This window comes from Eublepharis macularius, chromosome 5 (assembly GCF_028583425.1).
Source record: "Eublepharis macularius isolate TG4126 chromosome 5, MPM_Emac_v1.0, whole genome shotgun sequence".
Lineage (NCBI taxonomy): Eukaryota > Metazoa > Chordata > Lepidosauria > Squamata > Eublepharidae > Eublepharis > Eublepharis macularius.
In genome coordinates, this window is record NC_072794.1 from 171,880,295 (window position 1) to 171,894,160 (window position 13,866).

Below are 13,866 nucleotides of genomic sequence, written 5' to 3' on the forward strand. Positions count from 1 at the left end.
TTTGTGTGAGCATTTGAGAGTCAAAGTCCTCTTCATCAAAAGGAGTCTGAAGAAGAGAGCTTTGACTCTCGGAAGCTGCCAACCTGGAAATCTAGTTGGCCTTTAAGGTGCTACTGGACCTGAATATCTCACTCTTCTACTACAGACCAACACGGCTACCCACCTGAAACTATCTCCAACGTGTGCCACTCTTCAATTAATCCTTCCTTCTACACTGGAAAGTCTGGCTTTAAGTCCTTCAAAAGGAAATATTATATGCATGCACACAAACATTTTCACTGCCGCCTTCTGCGTCTTTTTAGCTTTGCTCTCTGCAGAGAGGCAACAGGAACTGTGCACAATAGTCTAACTGCAGACTGGTTTTCACCACCAGCCCCTGCTCAGACAAACCCCTTCCCTTCCAAAAGGCCGCCCGGAGCCTTCCCCAGGCGGGGCTTTGCCTTGTTAAAGCTTTCCTGTAACTCCCCCCCCCAGCCCCGCCAACGTATTTTTATTGCGGACAAACATCTTCAGAACAGGCCCAAACACTCTTCCTGTCCTGCTGGCTGCAGACGGATCTGCTCACGCAGGGCAGGAAGTGCCGGCTTCATCCTGCCTCCTTCCCCCACCCCAAATCCCCACCGAGATGGGCCTTGCAGGGAGTTTCCTGGAATTTATGGCCCTTGAACAGCCTCCAGCCTGCCTTGATTAGGGAACTGGCTACAGGACACAACCCCCTAAACACTGCCCCCTCCCACACACACACTCATGATGACCCACAGGCGTCAACACGCACAGATTTCCATGAAAGAACTGGCCCATCACAAATGCCATGCATGCACACTTTTGCAAACCTGCAACGGAGAGAGGTCAAGAAGGAAGAGAGAGGGGCCTCGGGAAAGATGCTCGGAACCTTCCTTGGTAGCGCAGGAGAAGAAGGTCCAAATCCCCACACAGTCACGAGCTTATGGGGTTGTTTTGGACTAAGTTAAAAACCCATCGGCCTCATTTCCTCGTTTGTAAAAATGGAAAGAAAGAGACCATCAGGGTGGAGTGCCTGCTGCAACTCCACAGAAGTGGAAGGGAGGAAGTGAAAAAGTGTGGCACCGAATTCAGCCTCCCAAATATCTCTGCTTCATTTGAAGGAAAAAAAAAAAGCAAGCATCTAGCTATTATGGCTTGAGAGATGTGCTTATAAAAGTGTGGGGCCATGCTAGCTGAATTCTCAGAAACCAGAAGGGAATGGCCAAAGATTTCCTGTGGGCTTCTCCTCATGAAGACCACAACTAGAATACATTATGCACAATAGGAGAAAATACGTAAATATGCCGGTTTATATAATTCTATAGAAGCGGAAAGTGCCCGATGCCTGCCTCACGAAAGGGTTCTGCACATGTACGCAGTGCAGATGGCAGAGAGGTCTGCAGGCTGAAACTGGAGATGCGCCTAAAACACGAGGCCAGGGCCCTTTTCAAGCCACGCCCAACAATCCCATCCCAGCTGCACCCTTAGAGTTACCAACCTCCAGGGGGTCCTGGAGTTTTCATAGAATTACAAGCGATCTCCAGACTACAGAGAACAGCTCCGCTGGAGAAAATGGCTGCTTTGGAGGGCATCACATCTCCGCTGAGCTCCTTCCTCCCTCAAACTCTGCCCTGTACAGGCACGACCTCCAAATCTCCAGGAAATTCCCAAACTGGAGTTGGCAACAGCGCACCTTGCCATCTGCTTTTTTGCCATACCGTATACACTTGAACTGCAACTGTTTAACCTCACGGGCGCTCTGATAGGTAGGTGAAGCCATTAGAGAGTGGCCGTCTCAAAGTCTCCCAGTGAGCTTCATAGCAAAGTGGAACTTTGAATGAAGTCCAAGACAGGCTCTATGGGGCACACCCACCAGTTGACTTTCCCCAATCACTGTAGATGCTCCCTAGGGAAGAAGGATCCCTCTCTTTCCACAAGGCAACCGTCCCTTACAGGCAAGAACAGATTTCTGACACAGCCCTCCATCTCAAAGTTGCCTTCTGGGAGGCAGGACACTATACCCCTAAAAGTTGGCACTGTTCTGTACCCAAATGGTCACGTTCAATTAGAAACTAGAAAAACCTCATAAACTACACGGAACTGGGGGCCCTTGACTCTATCTCCCCATCTCTAAATTATGTACTTGAATAACAACGACAACATTTGATTTATATATCTCCCTACAGCTTAACGCTCACTCAGAGCGGTTTACAAAGTATGTCATTATTATCCCCACAACAATCACGTGCAATGGGGTGGAGCTGAGAGAGCTCTGAGAGAGCTGTGACTGACCCAAGGCCACCCAACTGGCTTCAAGTGGAGCAGAGGGGAATCAAACCTGGCTCTCCAGATTAGAGTCCTGCCGCTCTTGCCCTTGGTCACAGCAAGTGAGCTGATGGAAACCCACTGGGGTTCCCCCTGGGGAGACAGCGAGGTATAAATAAAATAAACAAGAGGCCACGCACCTTCACCCCTCACCCTTACACCTTACCTTCACCCCTCACCCTTACGCCTTACCTTTACCCCTTACCCTTACACCTTACCTTCACCCTTTACGCCTTACCTTTACCCTTTACCCTTATCTTTACCCTTTACCCCTTACTCCTTACTCCTTACCTTTACCGCTTAACTTACCCTTACACGTCCCCCTTACCATTATCCCTACCCTTACCCTTAAAAAAACAAGAGGCCATGCACCTTCACCCCTCACCCTTACGCCTTACCTTCACCCCTCACCCTTAAGCCTTACCTTTACCCCTTACCCTTACGCCTTACCTGCACCCTTTACCCTTTACGCCTTACCTTTACCCTTTACCCTTATCTTTACCCTTTACCCCTTACTCCTTACTCCTTACCTTTACCGCTTAACTTACCCTTACACGTCCCCCTTACCATTATCCCTACCCTTACCCTTAAAAAAACAAGAGGCCACGCACCTTCACCCCTCACCCTTACGCCTTACCTTCACCCCTCACCCTTACGCCTTACCTTCACCCTTTACCCTTTATGCCTTACCTTCACCCTTTACCCCTTACTCCTTACCTTTACCGCTTAACTTACCCTTACACATCCCCCTTACCATTATCCCTACCCTTACCCTTAAAAAAACAAGAGGCCATGCACCTCTCAGTCCCTCCCGCTTGCCCCAGCTAGCGCAGGGGACTGCAGACCTTTGGGGGGGGGGAAGGATTCATCCCATAGCTCCTCCCTCAACTACTTTCACATAGCTGCTTCTGCAGTCAATAATCAGAAGCATTTAACTGGTCTTCGAGTGTTCATAGCGTTCGGCGTGTATAAGACAAAAAAGGTGGGCAAGAAAGGGAGCCACGTCTGCCAGCTTGACCTCCTTGGAGGAAAGCAGATGCAAACACAGAACGCTTCGTGCGGAGAGCTCACTTGGAAGTCAAGCCCTTCACAGACACGACCCTTTTGTACAAGCGCACATCACCTGGACGCACCGTTCTGATAAAAATCTGAGTCCAGCAGCAGCTTGGAAACCAAGAAATCGACCAAGGTATACGCTTTTGTGAGTCAAAGCTCGTTCCACCAGATGTCTCTCTCATGAAGTGAGCTTTGAAACTGGGAGCCAAGCTACAAGTGAGATGACACAGGTTGGACCCTTGTCGGCTTCCCTCAAGTTTTGATGGGAAATGTAGGCAGCTTGGCGGAATGTTGGACGAGTGACAGTTGGAAAGTCCACTGGACAGCAGTCAGAGAGCGAAGCTGCAAGACCAGGACGCCTACATTTCCCATCAAAACTTGAGGGAAGCTGACAAGTGTCCAACCGGTGTCAGGCGTCACTTGTAGCTTGGCTCACAGAGTCTTATATACCTTGGAGCATTCTGCTGGTCTTTAAGCAGCTGCTGGATTCGAATTTTGTTCTCTCGCCACAGACTTACACAGCTACCTCCTGAATCCAAAAAGGAACTTTGGGCTCAGCCACCTGGTGAGTTCACAGATCAGGTGGGGAGTTGAAAGAGAGGCTTCCTGAGTCAGCAACGGGTCTCTACGATCCAACGTTTATTTTTTCTATTTAATTGGATTTATATTCCACTTGCCCTGCAAGTGGGCTCAGAGCAGATTACAACCAGAGGATATAAAATCAAACAGGGTAGCCTAAATATATAAAAAACATCAGTATAAAATTCATTTAAACAACAGCGCACATCTTGCACCGCCCTCCAGTATCAACGAATCTGTGGGGAACTCCTCCCCATACCCCACCAAAGGAAAATCAGAGTTGCAAGATAAGATACACACTATCAGGGAGTGCAGAAAGCAAAGCTGTCGATGGGCAGAAACCCATATGGGTTTGCTTGTGTGTCCCCGCAAGGATCAAATTAATTCCAAACCCACAGCCTCTTCCCAAAGGCAGACTTAGTATCAAGGTACCTCACAAAGAAATTATTTATTTACAAGAGTCATGCTGGGTATCGTTTCTAACTTTACACGAAGAAGAGAGCAAGGGTCCAGTAGCACCTATAAGACTAACAACATCTGTGGCAGGGTGGGAGCTTTCGTAAGTCACAGCTCGCATACCCTACCACAAATTTTGTTACAGATGTTACGGGACTCTTGTTCTTAAGCACATCCCCTACCACAATTTTTGTGAGTCTTATAGGTGCTTCTGGACTCTTGCTCTTTTCTGCTGCTAGACAAACTAACACGGCTGCCCGTCTTCATCTGATTCTACTTGAAGGCATGGCAACAATTTGAGGTGCGGGATGTTTGTTACAAGCTTCATTAAACTTTACCTATCTGGCTAGAAAAATTGCTACCAGAGCTTGTTGAATTTGCTCTCAGAGACCTGTAGCTGTTAGACTGTCAGAACCAAGATCTGGGAGGCCCAGGTTCGAATCCCTGTTCTTACCCGGAAGCTGACTGGGTGACCTTTGCCAGTCACACACTCTCAGCCTAACCTACCTCACAGGGCAAGAGTCCAGTGGCACCGCTAAGACTAACAACATCTGTGGTAGGGTATGAGCTTTTGTGAGCCATAGCTCACTTCTTCAGATACCCTACCGCAAATGTTGTTAGTCTTAGAGCTGCTACTGGACTCTTGCTCTTTTCTACAGCTACAGACAGGCTAACACGGCTACCCATCTTGATCTACCTCACAGGGTTGTTGTGGGGACAAAATGGAGAAGGGGAGAATGATGTCAGCCACCCTGGGTCCCCCGCTGGTAAGAAAGATAGGGGAATAAGATCAGGTAAATGCTGGGGGGGGGGCACAGAGAGGCTGCAGTGGCATCTTACAAACTCTTCCATGTGGATGTCTGCCGTTCACAGGTGAAGAATCGTATCACTGAAACTGCAGCAGCCACAGAGCAGACAAGGCGTGTAGGGTGGGCCTCCGATGGGTCTCAAGCCCAGCCAGGCAGGCCCCACCTCTCACCCTCCTCACCACGTGTCGCCTCTGAACATTTCTGCTGCTTTGCTTCAGGTACATTCCTGCATCTTGAAGTGCGGCGACTGGCACCCCCGCAAAAGTGTCGCCCTTGTCGAATGGACTGGGGAGATGCCTCCCGTGGCACGCTCATCCCCTCCTTTGCCAAAGTCACATTGCCTTTCTTGGCAATGGCAGGACTTTGCCACTTGCTGAAGCTTTTATCAGCTGTGTTGGCAGCCCTGCCTTTTGTGCAGGTAGTGTGCGTTGCACATAAACTTTTCAGCCTCTGCAATCAACTTTACTCCTCCTTCCTCACTTTGGCTGCTTTTGCCCGTGTGTGTGCGTAGGGGGGGACTGCACTGATCATTAACATATCGCCCTGCTTTACTTCTGATCACCTGTTCCCAGCGTGCTGGGGTCATTTTCCTTACGAACCTCATCTGCTCCCAACCTGCCACCTTCTCCAAAAAAAACCTGATGGTGGGACCCAGAAGTCAAATGTCTTTCCAGCTTCCTATGTATGATCTTAACACTTTTGTTCATTCCACGATTTTTAACCTTGGAAAGACAAAATGCAAAAGGATAAGAAGAAAAAGCAGAACAGAACACCGGCTATAATCCAATCACCTCTTGGCTAAATCCATCCATCTTGGCATGAACCCAACAACGACTGACAGTTGACTCAAGCAACATGGGCACGCAAAGCCCCCAGAAAATGCTGTGGTGGAGGGGGGCTTAAATGACTGACCACCAGCCGCCTCTGAGGGTTTCTCTGCTATTTCTCTGCTCTCCCAGTGCATCCTCTCCTGTCACTGCAGTCTCACCAAGAGCAGCCTGTCCCAGGGAACGAGACGCCAGCTGAGAGGAGATCTGAGGAATCCCTGTCTGGGCCAGTCACAACATTAGGATTTCCTCCCTTCCAGCTACTAGAGGCCCATCCAGGCAGGTAGGTGCCAACCACAGGCGGATCTCCAGCAGAAGCGCTGGACAAGTCCTGAACTGGGGCTAAAGCAGAAGCGCAACAAGTCAGCCAAGCGACCGGCCGTCTTGTCTCCCAGGCTCGCCATTCACTCCTCCTGTGCAGAAAACAGTTCTGTGTTTGCAACTGCAGCCATCACCAAGGACCCGTGTGAGATGGAGCCACAAGGACACACGGACCACAGTGGCTGGAAATGCACCAGCCACATACATCCAAGCCCCTTCAACCCCCCCCCCCCGAGGATCTTCCCTAAAGGCTATAGAGTTACTCTGTATGCAGGCAGCCGCACAGGCAGGCTCGTCCATTCTCAAGGGGCCTAAAAGAAACAAAAAGACCAGCCTTCTTCCTGGTTTTCTTGCCTGGTTGTCTGGAGAACTCTCCTATTCACCCCAGGTAACCAGACGAGCGGCTGTTCAGAAGCCTGCTTAAAACCTTTGCTCCTTATCTTATCCTCAGTAGATAAGCTAACATCTGTCTCTTCCCCCTCTACACACACACACGAAGAAGATCCTTTTTAATATCTGGAAACAGCCAGTGTGTCTCCCTCGCATACACTTACATGCGAAATAGCAACTGGATTATTTGAGATTCCAAACATGCTGCTTTTGACAGTCCTCCCCAAAGGAAAAAAAACTAAATTCCCCACCACGTTGTGACAGGTTTTTTTTTTTTAATCTTGCTGAGTTTTGCTCCAAGCCGGTGCCTAGAACTACGCAATGACCAAGGAGAGTTCAGCATTTTCCATTCCACAACATGGGGGAGGAGAGGAATCGGTCAGCCACCCCCCAAATCGGGCCTCGCCAGCCCCAAAGGCTGCACCAACTCATCTGTCGCTTTGCTTCCTTCCAGCCCGAGAGCCAAGCAGCTCTTCCTCCCTCCTCCCCGAGTTCTCGGGAGATTTCTGTCTGCTAATGTCTTCTTTCCTGTAAACAAACTCCGAATGAAACTTTCATTGTCAAATAGAGCACAAATCCATTACCGTGGTGGTCCGTCTTGGGCTTGGCCGCCTCGGCAACCACACGGTGCCAGGGATGACACAGATGGAAAAGGACAGCAGTGGCACAATCTCTCCCAGCCAAAGCCTTCTTCCTCCCTCCCTCCCTCTCCTGGCGCTCCCTCCCCCTTCCAGCTCTCCGGAGAGATCCTTTCACCCTGCAGTAAAGTTCCACCATGCACCAAGGAACTGAATGAATAGGGTCACCGAATATTTACCCAGCTCCCTTTCTGAAAGTGCAACCAAATGCCTGCCAGGTACGTTTGCAAGGCAACACCCAAAGCGTGGAGCGGGTGCTCCAGGTACAACCCCGCCCCCTTTCCCCTCGCACCTGCTCCGCCACTTCTCGCCAGCCTGAAAGCCTCATGTCACCCCGCCCCCCCCCACCCTCTGAAGGAAAGAAAAGGCCAGCCATGTCACCTTTCTGCTGACACCTCTTTATAAACATTGGCTTGGCCTTTCGGGTCCCTGGGAGCAAGGAAGTTGCATTCTTTAAAAATGGAGCTCTGGGCAATGAGATGCCAGGTACCCCTGGAGCCACCGACTGGGAATGTTTGAAGGACCCAGAAGCGAGGACTCGCACGCCTGCGTTTTTGAGCCTTTGAGACCCACCTCCCCCAGGGAGACAAATCCCTCTCAAACCTCACCTTTTGTGGCTTTGCCTTTGCCAGGTCAGACAGCCCTCGCTGTAACCTTGCCTGGGAAGGCAATGCTATCAGTAACCTGCTTCTTTTACAGCCAGGGTCAGTTTCTCTGGAACTGGGCTGACGTGTGGCTCCAAAGTTACTGACGCTCTGCCCATCACCCTCTTTTGGATCAGGCCTGGCAGCACCCTGCCTTCCTCATTTAGATGCTCAGCTTCCTTTTAATGCAAACAATGGCACCACAGTCCTGTTTCAATAGATAGGGTAAAGAAATCAAAATCAAGGAAGACTCTTTTGCCCTTTGACGGAACTAAGACAACCTTTGGGAAGGGAAAGCACAGCCACCTCTTGAAAAGTTTTAAACTGGAAGGGGGGGGGGGGCGCGGCGGCTGATTTTTACAACTTGCTTTTCTGTGGCTGGCTTTACCTGTAGAGGTCAATAGCACCCATTCCTCACAGAGGCTGGGCTCAGGCTGTGTCGGCACTGGCGCACCTCCATTAGGAAAACATTCTGGCCAGGATCCAGGCAGTTACTTTAGGCACGCCCAAGGGCACAGCCAAGCCTAGTGGGATTTTGGCTTTTTGGCACTGAAGAGCAGATACACACACACACACACAGATGCCAGATCACAAACAGCTTTCAGATGTCTCTCCGATTTCCAGAGCAATTTGCTATGTGGCTGCAGGTGGGTGGGGGAGACATGCTTTGAGAATTGCGAGCCACGCCCCTCCCCCCCTACATGGGATGAGTTGCGCAGCTCCAGACCCCACCTTTTGCTTTGAATGCCTTTGCCACGCAGCAGTCCTCTCTGTTTACAGTCAGCGCCGCCACCTTCTGTGTCCTCCACCCACCTCAAGATTTTGCTGTGTTTACTACCAGCAGAAGTCCCGTTCGGCTGAGAGGTGTGTGTGCGCATTAGGGATAGAAAGGGAGGAGAGGGGCTTGTTTTTCCAGACCGGGGCCCTGTTGATTCAAAGCATCCCATCACCCCAACCAAAGGAAACCCATCCCCTCACAGACCGGGCCCACACCACCACCATCCAGGTCCAAGCCAAACCCCTGGCACCCGGCTGGCAGCACAGCAGACCCAGGCAGGCTGCCGGTCCCCTCCCGTGCCAGGGGTGTCCTGGAGTGAGCTGAGCCCTGGAGTCGCATCTGCAGGACTTCTCAGGGAAGAGCTCCTGTCTGTCTCCATTCCAGACATGGCCTCCAAGCCTCAAGGAGTTGACGAACAGCCGAGGGAGCAGCATTTCCTCCTCACATCTTCTGAACATGTTGGCAGGGGGTGGAGGACACTTGAAAGGAGTGGTCAGAAAAAAATTCCTCCCCTCCCATCCTGGAAGTCCATCCAGAAAGGAAAGGAGGGGGGCAGTGCTACGGGGGTGCCCGTCAGTAGAGGAAGGGCCACATGCTCTTGGCAGGCAGTGACCAGAATTTGCCCCCACTGCAAAATCTGCTCCAAACGCATTAGGAAAACGGCAGTCACTCACTTGTTTGCAAAAAGAGGTGCAGGCAGGGAGAGCCTTTTGAGGGGTGGGTGGGCAAAGGGGGCTAACTCAGCTGCAGACCGACAAGCACGGAAGACCTCAAGTCAGCTCCTCCCTGCAGAGTCCCAATCTGGGTTTTGTTTTTTGATCACTCAAGGAGGTATGTAAGGCATCATTTTTATTTCTAAAACCTTTGTCACCTTTCCTAAAACAAGAACAAGGCAAAAACCCCAACATTTACAGTGCAATCCTGGGCAGAGTTAGTCCCGTCTCAGCCCACTGATTTCAACAGGCTTAGACTGGAGTAACTCCGCTTAGGACTACACTGTTAAAAATGCAGAAAACAAGTTACCAATGTGCCCACATACGTGGGTGGTTTACTAGGGGGCATAGCTAGTCTCAGGGGAATGGGCTGGGACTTGTGAAAATGAGCGGACAGGAACGCTTGAGCAGAAGCCGAAAAGCTGTTTTAAACCCATGGAGAAGGAGAGATGGGATGCTACAGTATTTATTTACTTCATTTACATTCCAATGTGTTTGCTTATTTCATATTCATTTACGTGTTTATTATTACGTATTTATTTACTTCATTTATAACGGAGACCCAAAGAGGCGGACATTGTTTCCCACTCCTCTTTTTTATCTTTGCAATAACCATGTGAGGTAAGCTGATTGCGTGACTGGCTCAAAGTCACTCAGCGAGTTTCCGTGGCATAACAGGGATTCGAACCTGGGTCTCCCAGATCCCGGCCTGACAACGTAACCGCTCTGCTGCACTAACTCCCCAGCCAGTCCACACTGCCATAACTCATTCTAGTCTCTTCTAGGGGCACTCCAGTTATAGCCAAGCACAGCCTCCTGAGCATTCCTAGAAGATAATGAGGGACATTTAAGGAAAATTCTTCCATCCGGGTAAGCACCAAGCGCTGGAGGGCGTTTCACCAACCAAGCACTGCAGCTAGGAGCCCAGGTAAAGTCACAAAACCCAGCAGCACAGAAACCAAGTGGCACATCAAAGGACAAAAGGCACGCCTCTGCTTTTAGACTTTACACTGGGGCAAAGCAAAGGCCATTGGTAGGGCGGCAAATGGGCACTCCCTTCCTAGAAAAACATCATTACCCACTGGATGAAACTGTTCCCCTCTTGGGTGTCAAAAACTGTTCAGGAGTGGAGTACTGGTAAGGATATTCAAATAAAAGAGAAAGAAGCACTATTTGATTCATCAATTATAACACATTAGCTGCAAGTGCATTCCCATTGCAGCTGTCAGGTCTAAAATAATTTCAGCGCTGACAGAGATCCAGAGGAGTTAGCCGTGTTATTCTGTAGTTGCAAAATAGTAAAGAGTCCAGTAGCACCTTTAGGACTAACCAACTTTATTGTAGTATAAAGCTTTTGAGAACCACAGCTCTCTTCATCAGATGCATCTGACGAAGAGAGCAGTGGTTCTTGAAAGCTTATGCTACAATAAAGTTGGTTAGTCTTAAAATGCTACTGGACTCTTTCCTTTATGCACAACACTGTTACTTGGGAAAGAGACCCCGTTCATTATTTATGGATAAAACATTCTTTTGGCAACGCTTGGAGGGTATTGCTCTTAAGGCCGATATGCTGCAAAGACACAAACAGGTTTCACAGCCTGCAATGAGAATACTCACACTCGCGTACACAAACTCCTGGGCAGTTGTTTTATTTTTTTAAGGGGGAAAAAATCTTAAGTACACCAACTTTGCACAAAATTGGAAAGTCCTTAACAGGCTAGCAGACTCTCTGCCAGTCGCAATTCCTTGCTGCTTTCAGGCTCTGAAAGGGTTGCTTAAACACGGGAGCGTATTCCATATGTCACTGCTCAAGGCAAGGAAAAGGAGAGAGCTCTACCAACAAAGGGTTTCCCAATTTCCGCCTCCAGGCCCCATTTAAAGAGGATGCAGTGGGAGGGAAAACACGAATTGCTGTCAGGTAGGCTTTGAAAAACACCTTTCTTGGCAGTTGCCAGGGTTCACTCAGGCTTCAGAGGAAGACACTGGCATCCAGTTCCAAAGTCCATCGAAGCCAACCGAGCAGGAGGGCATGTTTCTCTGGATGGTTCAGCCTTTTATGTCCCTTGGGCTCTGGGATGGTCAAAGGATTTTTTAAAAAGTGGGCCAAATCAGCCAGGTCTTAAACCCCACGCCCTATTTAATGCTTGGCCAAACGTTCAGCTCTAGAGCACTTTGGACTCCTAAAATATTCTAAGGATTGAACTAAAAAAAAAATCACACCCCAAAGTGGGGCAGACTTCTGTGAATCTCCACGGGAGGCTTCCAGGAAAAGTCCTCCTTATGTGCCCAGACTTGGTTCCTAGGAGGAATTGTCAAAGGGCTGGTTTGGCTGGATCTCAGAGAATAAGTTTGGCTGTCTACAGACCTCACTGCTGCCCAGCTAGCCTGAGATCTAGCCCCACCTCTGCCATGGACTCTCTTGGGCCACTCACCACCCTTCAGCCTTACCCACTGGGACATCGGGAGGAACAGAGGTCTCACTTAACAGGCTTCATGTGAAGGGCTCCAATGGAGTCTGTGACTCCAAGCGGACTACGCCAGGGTCAAAGAGGCAACTTGCCACCCAACAGACCTGCACATTTGAACAGAACCACTACCAACAGCAAAAGTGCTAGTTGCACTGCGGGCAGGGATGGGGAAGAGATCAAAGTCAGGGCCCAGGTTTAATAAGGCAGGGAAAAGAGATGTGATACACCTGCAACATTTTCTTTTTGGTGGGGGCACATCTGGTCAGGCAATTCCTTTCTCCGGCACTGCCAGGCGGCTGAAACTCTCCCTGCCCATCTGGGTCTCCTTTGCAATCTGCCCCAGCCAGGCCATTCACTCCACCAAATTCTCAGGGAAGCGTCCCTGCCTCCAGGCCAGGGACGCCGCAGGCGCCATTGTTCACCAGCCCCGCAACCCAAAAAGAAAAGCAGAAGTCAACAGCCAGCCCGAGACACAAAGGTGGCTTTGGAGAGCAGGGGAGAGAGTGCCAGCAGCCTGGGGGCAAGGCAGGGCACCGGCAAGGCTGGGTTTTCGGGAAGCCCTTCCTTGCCCACAATGATGCCCGCTCCGGTCGGGCAGGCTGTCTGCGGGGGCATCAGTTCGGGCAAATCTGAACAGAGCGGGTTGGCTGCGAGCTGATGCGCCTGGAGGTGGCTGCCTGAAGCAGGGATTGACCCCTAAAGCCGGGCTTTACCTCCCTCGTCCGGGGAGAGATCTATTTCCAGCCCAGGCCTCCCACGCCCACCCCAAAGCGGAGGCCGAGCCGGAGCAGCAGCAGCAGCGACCGCCATGGCAGAGCCGGAGAAGCGGCGCGGGCGCCCCAGCCCATCTCCAGGTGGAAGGAGCCAGGCGGAGAAGCGGGCGGGCGGGGGGGGGGGATCGATGCCGGCCAGCCGCGAGCCGGGCCGGAGCCCCCCCCCCGATCCGCCCCCTGCCCTGCCCCCCCCCCCACTTTCTTCTTTCTGCGCTTTTGTGCTCTTCCGGGGAGGGGAAGCGCCGCCGCCGCTGCTGGCGAGGGAAGGAGGGACGGGGAGGGGAGGAAGGACGCGCTAACCTTAACCTTTCTCCAGGCATCGGGCTCATTAGGGACGCTAACGAGGAGGCGCTCCGCGGGGGGCTGGGCCGGGCGGCCCGGGGGGCGGCCTGGAACCCGAACGCGCGAGGGCCCCTCCGGAACAACGGCCGCGTCCCGGCCCGGCCGGCCCCGATCCGCGCGCCCCCCGGCCGGCCGGCCGGCCGGCCCCGCAACGCTCCTGCCGGGAAGGCAGCCCGGCGGCGCGCGCCTCCTTCGCCCGGACGCAGCCCGTTCAGGCCAGCCGCGCGCCCCCCGCCCCCCGGCAAGCGCCGGACACGAGTCCCGCCGCGCGTCTGAACGCGCCCCGCCTGCCCGCCCGCCCGCCCGCCCGTAAAGTCCGCGCAACTTCCTCGCCCGCCGCGCGCGCCCCCGCCCCGAAGCAACCTGTCAACCCGCCCGCCGCCCGGGCCCCTCCTGGCCGGCGGCAGCGGCAGGACGAGACCGTTGCGCGCCCCGCATTCCACGCGCCCGGGCAGGGCCGGCGGCCCGTTGGCCAACTCCAAACCGACACCCGCCCCGCGGCAGACAAAAGGCGGCCCCTCCCTCCCCGCTCCCCGGGCGCCCCAGCCCGCCGGGCTCGCCCCGGCCCCGAGCCGCCCCCTCCGCCGCCGCGCCGGCCCCGCGCCCGGGGATGAGGCGGAGCGGCGAGGGCGCCGGGAGCGCCGGGCCCTGCCTCTCCGCCGCGCTGCCCTGCCGGCCTCCCGCCTACCTGCTGCGGGGCCCGGCCGCGGGAGAAGGAAGGCAGGCAGGCAGGAAGGGCCGCTC

At 52.6% G+C, this 13,866-nt stretch overlaps 1 protein-coding gene across 2 annotated transcripts in view; it reads right to left on the reverse strand.

The window, feature by feature from the left end:
- Positions 1 to 13,864, reverse strand: part of NOL4L (nucleolar protein 4 like) — a 65,415-nt gene extending 51,551 nt beyond the window's left edge. The window contains exon 1 of one of the 2 annotated variants that reach the window (XM_054980009.1): positions 13,811 to 13,864. The gene's annotated coding sequence lies outside the window, so the exon portion shown is untranslated. Of the gene's footprint in view, positions 1 to 8,012; positions 8,065 to 13,810 lie in introns of those variants that run through there. The other variant, XM_054980008.1, reaches the window with a different exon arrangement.
- Positions 13,865 to 13,866: the final 2 nt, after the last annotated feature.